At 56.1% G+C, this 8,057-nt stretch overlaps 2 long non-coding RNA genes across 2 annotated transcripts; one reads left to right on the top strand and one right to left on the bottom strand.

Annotated features, from left to right (window-relative positions):
* Positions 1 to 1,734: 1,734 nt before the first annotated feature.
* LOC108395336 (uncharacterized) lies at positions 1,735 to 6,784 on the bottom strand. Its single transcript, XR_012125691.1, has 3 exons — positions 6,183 to 6,784; positions 5,274 to 5,411; positions 1,735 to 4,120 (listed from the first exon to the last, which is right to left on the bottom strand). It is a non-coding gene; the product is annotated as an uncharacterized lncRNA (long non-coding RNA).
* Positions 5,799 to 7,210, top strand: LOC140846524 (uncharacterized). Its single transcript, XR_012125690.1, has 2 exons — positions 5,799 to 6,197; positions 6,791 to 7,210. It is a non-coding gene; the product is annotated as an uncharacterized lncRNA (long non-coding RNA).
* Positions 7,211 to 8,057: the final 847 nt, after the last annotated feature.

Genomic DNA, 8,057 nt, shown 5'->3' with positions numbered 1-8,057 from the left:
TGGGTAGGGGGTGGGGAGATGGATGGCTGAGTAGATGAATTAATGGATGGATGGATGAAAGGGATAATTGGTTAAGTAGCCAGATGGATGGCTGGATAGATATAAGAGCAGAGGGTGGATTGGTTAGGTGGACGGTAGTGTAGATTGGATAGATGAATGGGTAGTGGGTGAGTGGGTGGAGGTGGATGGATGATGGTGGGTGGGTGGGCAGAAAGGAGACTCAATATAAGGAAAGGTAAGAGACAAGGTTGCTTTAGGCATGTCGAAGTTTCTGGAAGGCCAACAGTGTCCCAGGCAGAGGTGGAGTGGGGATCTTTTCTCCTAATTCCTCCCTCTGAGCCCTCAGCTGCTCCGAGCACCCTCCCAATGTAGGGACCCAGCTCTGGGTACTGTAGCCAGAGATGTAATGGGGACCCGGAACCTTCTTCCATCTTACCTTTTTTCCATAACTCATCGCCCGGTGGATGTTTTTTTGCCAATTCGTCTGATTACTGACAATATCCTGCGCTGGGGATGAGGTAAGAGATTTAGGTCTCTTCCTATCTGGTCTTCTGCTTCCTTCCTCACCTTCTGTGCCCCCCTCCTCCTCCCGTGTCTTCCCAGCAGCCAGCCAGATACCCAGCCGGGCTGGGCAGGGCTGGGCTGGAAGACAGCCTCAGCCAGCGAGGGCCAAGCTTGTAGCCCGGGGCCCCAACCAGTCTGGTCCCTGCTGCCTGGTGCCCACCCCCGCCCGGCAGCTCCGATTTTCAGCTCGGGTTTGATCGCCTGCCAGGATCTCCCAAATGTCAGCTGCAACGTTAGCATCTTTAAGAGAGCGCCCGAGGCGATCTTTAAGCACGGAGGCTGGGGCCCCATGCTGATGAGAGGAGCCTGTTCCAAGCTGACAGCTCTGCCTGCTGCCTCCCCAGCCGATGCTCTGGGAGCCTATGGCCCCTACTCGTTGGGCCTGGACAGCACCTGGGTTTATTTGTAAGCCTGGGTGAATTAGGGCTTTGCAGGGAGTTAGCTCAGACGCCATAGCAGACCCCTAACAGGGTGCCCCAGGGGGGCAGGAGGGGCCTATTTTGTCACTGTTCAAGCCTCTCAGCCCAGCATGGGGCCTGATCCAGAAGAGGAGTGGATAAATATTTGTTAACTGAACAAACGCTTGAGCCCTCTAAACTGCCTGAAAGGAGGTGAATGAAGATGGGTGCTTTCTCCCCTATCCTTACCTTGAAGGGGAGATGCTCGTGGTAAGGGGGAGATGCTCAGGGTGCGAGGAGATGAGCAAAGGCTCCAGGCTTTGGAGTCAGACCAAAAGGCATGGGCTGGTGTCCCAGGTCTAGCATGTGGATGTTGTGTCTTTGGGAAAGTTTCTGGCCCTCTCTGAGCCTCAGCTTTCTCATTAGTGAAACGTGCAAGGGGAGAGAATGCCAGCCCTGCAGAGTTTCGGGAAGATCCCCTGAGATAATGAGATGGGAACACTGGCTACAGGGCTTGACACTTAGTAGATACTGAAGGAAGTCCCTGGTCTGCCTCCATGGCTTTGCGCGAGCTCTTCTTTCTACCCCAAATGCCCTTCGCCACGTCACCCTCCTAGTCCTTCCAGATCCTGAGTACGCCCCTTCTCTGGGACTCCTCCGTGCTTACCCAGCCTAGCCGATACTCCTTGAATCCCCCGGGACTACATTTGTGCCTGAGCCAGCACCCATGCAACGTGACTGTGATTTCTGTTCCAGGCCACGTATCGGCAAATTTCAAGGGCAGAAACTCTCTTTATTGATTTCTAGATCCCTGGAGTCTTATACAAGTCCTAATCCACAGCTGGTGCAGAATGAATGAATGAATGAATGAATGAATGAATGAAAGCTAGCTAGCTGGTGTGAGCAGAATCAAGGGAACTTTCTGAAAGGTTTTAGTAATAAAAGAAAGTATGCCTCAAAGGCTGAGCCCTGATAACCCCCTCAAAAATCTCATGGTGCTGGTGAAGGGCTGTCATCTTTTCTAAAGCTTCCACATACGTTCCTCTACTCCTCAGAGGAACAGGGGTAATTCCTCTCAGTTCTCAATTACCCAGTGTCACACAGCATGCTGGAGACAGGAGCAGAAGCTGACCAGTTCCTGCTCCGCACCATCCTTTCGGTCCTCAGACCCTGGACTGGTGGATCTTGGCTCATTTTGCATCACCTCTGGTGCCCATGGCCCAGTCCCCAGTCCCCAGTCCCTGGATGAGCATGTGCTTTGTAGAGCAGTGAGGCTTTGGAAATGACTCCATGTGGGCGGCTTGGTCTGTTTCCAGATTTTTTAGCCTTTCTCTTGGGACTGAAAATCCAGCTTGGGAGTTGAAGTGACTCAGAAGAGAAAAGGAAAAGAAGCACCCAGAGTCAGGTTTGCATCCAAGAGGAGACAAGCTGGGAAGAGGCCGCTGGACCTCCTGCACTGGAGTTGCAGCCCTAGGGAACATCAGCTGGACTTGATAGGCTGAACTGGCGGGTGGGGAGTTGGTGCACTTCCACGTAGAGCACAGGATCAGCACCTGGCTCCCATGAGCATATGTTTCATAACTAAAGGGTGTGGGAACAAGTTCGGAGTGGTTATAGAATAAAAATAAAATGAACAGATGAATGGTGAGTGGGTGGTAGGTGGGGATGGATACAGGGGTTGGTGCATGGTGGTTAAAGGGTGATGCCTAGGTGACTGGATGAGTGGATGGCAGATGGATGGAAGGATGGACAGATGGGTAGAAGGATGGATTGTAGATGGGTGGATGAATGGATAGATTGTAGATGGTGGATAGGGGAGGGGATGGGTGGATAGATGGATGAGGGGATGGATGTGTGGATGAGAAGATGGATATGTGGATGGCTTTACTGAATGGGAGAGTGGGTGAATTGATAAGTGAATGGATGCAGGATTGGTGGGTGAGTGGATGGATGGATGGGAGGACAAGTAGATGGATGGGTGGTAGATGTACGGATAGATGGGAAGATGAAAAGGGGAATGGGCTCATGGATGTGTATGTGGGTAAATGGATATGTAGACAGATAGATGAATGAGTGGATGGGTGGGTGGGTCTATGGAAAAATGGATAGATAAGTGTGGGTAGGTGGGTGGGTGGATGGGCAGGTAGATGGCGGATGGCTGGCTGGGTCAGTGGATCAGTAGGTGGGTGGGCAGACAGATGTACGTGAGGACAGATGGATGAGTAAGTGAGTGGGTAGAGGCGGCACTGGCACACAGCAAAAAACACACTGGTTGGAATCAGAGACTCTTGCCTTCGCCCTGATTCTGCCCCTAATGCTCTATGGGACTTGTCATAAGTCATCTCGCCTTCTTGGACTTTAGTTTCCTCATCTGTCTAACAGGGAAATAGTTTCCGCCCTTCCAATACCAAGAGATCAGAAAAAATCCCTGGACTGTGAGCATCCCTAGCACCATGGCCTCTCCAGCTCTACTGACCAATCTCATCCTGCTCACAGGATGAAGTTTCTCTTTCCTGTGCCCACAGGGACCTTCTGCTGTGTCCATCAATATTTTCTAATAGAGATCCAGGGAATTCTGTTCATAGCAAAGTCCAGTACAGGACACACATTCAGGCCCCTGAGTCTGGTCAAGCCTGGCTGATATGCGCTGGGGTTAAGAAGCCACCTGTGAGGTCAAGAAATGGATTCCAATCCCAGCTCTGGCACTCAGTGCTGTGTGACCTGAGGCAAGTCACCACACCTATCTGGGTCTCACTTTCCCAGTCTGAAAACAGGAATAATATCAGCACCCAGATCCCAGAGTGCCTAGGGGGTTTCAGATAAGACACACATGGATACTCGGTCCAGCACAGGGCCCAGGGCTGGACTCGGGGAGACAGAACTGCCTTGGCTATTAACTCCACCCTGAGCCAAATGACACCCGCAGGGCCTGTTGCCGAAGGTGTAGGTGCATGCAGGCTTCTGGAATGGGGAAGCTCCCAGAAGCCAAGAGCCCCAGGGAACTGGCAGGCTCACAGCCATGGCAGCCAGACTCTGTGCAGTCGCTTTGTAGCTTCATGTGCTCCTCATCCTGGGCAACCCAGCGCCCAGGGCATCCCGTTAACAACTTGCTGGCTCTGGGTAAACAGCTTCACCTCTCCGAGTCTTGGTTCTCTCATCTGGAAAAGATGGGCCCCAGAGTTACCCGTATGCTTTGCTCTTCGCTTCCCTATGACCTTCTGGGTTGTCTCCCAGCAAGGTGGGTGGAGCCAGCACCCTTTACTACTGAAGATGTAAATGCTGAGGTCCAGAGAGGTTCTGGAGTTGACTTCAGTGTTGAGCTAGGATGAAAACACAGACCCCTCCCAAGCTTTGCTCCCAGCCGGCCCAAGTACCCCCAGCTGAAGCCTAGAGCTGAACGTTGGGCTCTGGGGCTCTCACTGTGCCAAGGGGTCCCTTTTGCTACTGTTCCCTGCCAGTGCCGGGCATTTCCTGGTCAGCTGGTCAGTGATGGTGTCCTTGCCGCGTGCCTGGAGGCCCACTTCCCTTGAAGTGGAGCCTTAAGAGATTGCCCCCATTGCCTTCACCCCCAGGGAACCCCAACACCTTGCAGACCTAAGGAGCACCCAGAGTCCATAGGAAATTGGCCCGCCTTAGTGGCAGAGTTTGGGTCAGGTGCCCCCTCAGTAGCCTGAGCCTGGGAGAGGTGCCCAGGTGGAGAGGAGCAGGGTGCAGGGGCCCGGGGTGAGGCAGGAGTACAGGGTGGCAGCCTCCTGCAGCCCTGCTTTCCCCCTCCCCTTCCCCAACTGCTGCAGACTCTGCTTACAGCACCTCCACCATCTGTCATCCCTCCCCCACTCCATGGGCACAGCGGTGACTTGGGGGTTTGGGGGGCGGGCTGGCTTGCCTCATAAACAGACTGCTGGTGGGTCCCCAGGGCCAGGTGGTGATGGGGCTGGTCCTAGCCCAGGACTACGGAGCTGGGGTGGGGCCTGTGGGTGGACAGGCAGCATACCAAGCACCAGGAGAGTTCCCTGCCCTCCCACAGCGGTGCCCATACCCCCCAAGGCTCCTGTCTGCACCCACCCCCTCACCCAAGCTCCTGCAGCTAGCTCCACGGATCACACATCCTTCCTATCTTCTTCTGTGTTTAGAGAATTTCAAATCAATACCTGGGTGTGAGGCTGGATGGACTTGCCCTAACCAGGGCTGCGTCTGTGGGTACCATGTACCCCTCGCCTTGGGGATCTCTGCTTACAAGCGGGGAGACTGAGGCTCAGTAGCAGAGCAGTGGTGGGGGAGGGGGGCTGCTGGGAGTGGCCTGGGACTCACCCTGGCTGTGTCTTTGCCACCCAATCGGAGCAGTTGTGGGGAGTGAGGGTGTCACGGGTCAAGCCCCTGTGTCCTGAAACCGAACAAGCTTCCTGGCCTCAGTTTTCCCATCTGGGGGATGGGGAGGAGTCAAGGCCACTGGAAAAGAGCACCTTTTGGGTCAGAGAGCCCCTGGGGACTTGTCATTTTCTCTTGATCCCCAGGGGGTGGGAGAGACAGCACTGGAGGGGGCGGCAGGGTGGTCCACGGACCTCCCCACCCAGTCCCCGGGTCCCCCAGCTTCTCCCGCCCCCCATCACAGCTCAGCCCACCGCCCCCTCCTCTCTCCTGCCTTCTGACTGCCAGCTCCTCCCCGCAAAGCCCCCAGACCCCAGCTGCGGCGTTCTGTTCTGCAGCTTTGACCAGCGCTCAGCCGCCCTCCTCCCCCGCATTCCCCTCCACCCGCCCCCCCTCGGTTCTGCGCCCTCCCCTCTCCTGCCTCCTCCCCTCCCTCCCCAGCTCCCTCCCTCCTCCCTCCGGGGGAAGAAAGGTCACCGTGCAGCTGATTACTCAGAGCTCAGTTGCTGTAGCAACCGGCGGGGGAAGTGGGACGGGCGGGCTTTGAGGACGCGTGGGGTCGGCCGCGGGCGGCGGCAGCCGGCGCGGGCCCCGGCGCTCCTGCGGGAGGGAGGCTGCGGCGGCCCGGCTCCGGGCTCCGGTTGGTAACGAAGCCCTGCGCCCCTGTCGCACCCTCCCCGCCCCCGTCCCACCTCCCTGGGGGCCGGAGGGAGTTCGCCCCTCCTCGGTTCGGCTGCTTCCCCTCCCCGGTTCCCGCCCCGTCTGTCTCTCCCCTTCCTCCAGGGCTGCGATGGCTTCTGTCTCCTTCTCTCTCGGAGCCCAGGGGGACCGGCCCTTTCCCAGCACGCTCACCCCTGCACCGGCTTGGTAAGCAGCCCGGCCGAACCCTCAGCACCGCCTCCTCCCAGAAGCCTTTGTCACGGGCCACAGCGGCGCCAGCCGGCCCCTGCCCCGCACCGTGGCACTCGCCGGGCGCCCTGGGCCCCGGGAGCCTGGGCCCCTTGGGAAGGCAGCCCTCTGCTCCCAGAGGCAGCCGGACCTGGAGGGGGGCGTGCTGTTCACCGCGGGGAGGGGGTCGGTACCGTCTCCAGACCCGCCGTCTGTCGGCTCCTCCCACCGGGCAGCCCAAGGACTGCCTGTGCCAGAGGCGGAAGGTTCTGGGGCTGGGCGGTGAGGGACACACGCTCCGGGGCAAGTGGGCCGGGCGCACGTCCCCACCTTCCTGTGGGCCCCTCCTCCACAGCCGGTGGGGACGCGACGGCTTGGACCACTCTGGAACATAGTTTGCAGCTTTTTCAAAAACGAAACATACACTTACCATATGACCCCACCATTCCCCTCCTAGGCATTTATCCCAGAGAAATGAATCCTGGGACCACACAGAGACTTGATCGTGAATGTTCATAGCAGTTTTATTTGTAATAGGCAAAACTGGAAATAACCCACATGTCCATCCACAGGAGAGTGACTGGCTCAACAGTTTGTGGTACATCCCCAAGTGGCACAACCCTCAGTAATAAGAAGAAAGAAGTCCTGATACATGCCACAACACACGGAACAATCTCAGGGTCGTGATGCTGTGAGAGGAGCCAGGCCACAAAGAATGCATACTGTGTGAATTCATTTATAGAACATTCTAGAACATGCAAACACCTTTGGTAACAGAAAGTTCTGTGGTTGCCTGGGGACCAATGGGGCCAGGAAGTCCCACAAAGGGGCCCAAGAAAACTTGGGGAATGGTGGATGTGTTCACTGTCTTGATGGTAGTGACAGTTTTATGACTGTTTATGTATATATATGCCCAAACCCATCAAATTGTGCACTTCAAATATGTGCAGTTATTGTATATCCATTATACCTCAGTAAACTGAAAAATCAAATTCCTGCTCTGCCAGCTCATTGGCTGAGTGACCTTGGGTGGGTCACCTCATTTCTCCTAGCCTCATTCATGAAAGTGGGATAACGATACTTCCAATCTCCGGGATGATTATGAGGATTCAAAGATAGAATGTTAGTTAATTGCTCAGCTCCATCCCAAACAATGGGTACCCCATCCGGGGCAGAGAGCGGGATCACAGGACTGGCCTGCCCTTGCCAGGGTGCAAGACATGCCCTGCCTTCGGTTGTCCCCCACTCACTCACTCACACTTTTGCAATGAGAAGGGAAGCCCTCTGTTCCATGCCAGGTCTGGTAACTTCTTGGGCAAACAAAGGAAAAACAAGTCCTACCTCCATCCCCGGGGTACCTGCTTTGGGGTGACAGATACATACCGTACAATTACCACTTGAGGGCTAGTGGTCCAGGCATGTGCCAAGGCCCAGTGGCTGGTGGGAGCATGGTGCCTCCCAGAATCCGCAGGAAGGGTTGAAAGGGAGGCAGCAAGGGGGGATAGAAGGCTCCATCATGTGACATCGTTCAGGCCCTGCTGAGGAGCCAGTGCACTCCTCCTGAGGGATGCCAAGACCCTGACACTGGCTCCCCCTCAGTGCGAATCCCAGCTCCTGGCTCCCTGCCATTTCCTCTAAGCTCGGATTCCCCATTTCGAAGGCAGGGGTAACGATCCCTCCTCACAGCGCCTGTCCAGAGCTCAGTGGTCAGGGGGTCCGGGTGTGTCTGGTTTGCCTGTTGTGTTTGCCACACGGTGTTACAGTTGCCAGGCTCTGGGTAGCTTGCTTGGCCCAACCATGGGCTCCTGGGGGCAGCACCTGCAGCCCCCTCCCTGAGCT

The sequence above is a fragment of the Manis javanica genome, chromosome 2 (genome assembly GCF_040802235.1).
Source record: "Manis javanica isolate MJ-LG chromosome 2, MJ_LKY, whole genome shotgun sequence".
Taxonomy (NCBI): domain Eukaryota; kingdom Metazoa; phylum Chordata; class Mammalia; order Pholidota; family Manidae; genus Manis; species Manis javanica.
Note: the sequence above shows the minus strand (reverse complement) of the source record. Positions and strands in the feature narration are given on the sequence as shown.